Source organism: Seriola lalandi, unplaced genomic scaffold (genome assembly GCF_002814215.2).
Source record: "Seriola lalandi dorsalis isolate HSWRI2012SDOR001 ecotype SW California unplaced genomic scaffold, Sedor1 jcf7180002055009, whole genome shotgun sequence".
Lineage (NCBI taxonomy): Eukaryota > Metazoa > Chordata > Actinopteri > Carangiformes > Carangidae > Seriola > Seriola lalandi.
Window position 1 is genome coordinate 134308 of NW_019525552.1, and position 1296 is coordinate 135603.

Here is a 1296-nt window from a genome sequence, read left to right on the forward strand (position 1 = left end):
GTGACGTCTTCTCCGTCTCTGACCATGAGGACAAATGGTCTCGTTATTGCTGTTGAGAAAAGGAGAGAAATATAAAGAATAAACATAAACAAAAGAAAAGACAGACCTGCACATTATTGTGAAAATCAGAAACTTCCTGTCTCAGATGAAGCTGAAAAACTAGTCCCTGTATTTGTTACCTCCAGACTGGACCACTGTCATTCTCTATGATCAGGACGTCCCAGTAACTCAGTGGAAAGCAGGAAGTAGGTTTGGTCTCAACATTGGTCGGGACACAACGACCTCACCACCCCTCCAAAACAAAGAGGATTTTTTAACGCTGTCAACTGAATGGTTAATTAACGAATAAGATCTGAATTAAATGAAACTAACAGTAACAGATCAAAGACCAGGTGACTGGGGAAAGACTAAGGTGAGACCTGAACCATCCGTTAGTGATGCTGCTATAGACCTAGACTGCTGGGGGAACTCCCATGATGCATTGAGCTCTCTCTCTCTCTCTGTCCCTGGTCTCTCTCTCTTCCCAACACATCAACGCTCTGAGTCTCTGCTGCTGTTGGTGTGTTCATGCAGAAACCATCACATTAGTTCATATCATGAACATTAGTAATTAACCATGAATGTGATTAAGTCATTAACAGAGAACAGTGAAATCAAATGTCTCGTGCTTCACAGATTATCTGCTGGTAATTCAAATATATTCATTAGGAGCCTATTAATAAAGAACGTGGCCCTGGTGTTACTTGGTACCGGGTCAGAACCAGGTTCTGAGGCACCACCCACCCCTAACTCAAACGTCTACACGTCCCCTTCAAGGCAGGTGAGGAAAAGCAGTGTTCAGCAGGAGGTGAACAAGGCGTCTGTTGTGTAACAGTCAGTGTGAAATGTTGTGGTTAGATTCACAGAACTGATGTGCAAATGTCCATCACTCACACAACAACAGATCAGACATGAAGCAGTTTGTCACTGTGACATTAAAACCAGTTGTGATCTGAACTGGGAGGTTTTTCACTCAAGTCACAGAGTTCAACACAAACAGTGAAGTTGACTGTCTTTTTAATGTGAAGGTTAATTAATAAAACAGCATGAAAAGGTCGACGTGTGTAATGTTTCTGTTATTGATAGATGTTTCCATTTGGTACAACTGAATATGAAATTAGACAAAACAGAAACAACAAAGGAGTAAATGTGTAAAGTTTTCCATCTGAATTCAATCATGGTGCTTTTCTGTCTCTCTGCGTCTCTTCATCAGTCTGTGAACTGCTGCCTCTGACAGAGGAATACAGGATATATCAC

The 1296-nt window shown here is 41.5% G+C and overlaps 1 protein-coding gene across 1 annotated transcript in view; it reads right to left on the reverse strand.

Moving 5' to 3' along the window:
* The window catches only part of LOC111647827 (uncharacterized), an 11367-nt gene that overhangs the window by 2771 nt on the left and 7300 nt on the right, over positions 1 to 1296 (reverse strand). The window lies entirely within an intron of this gene.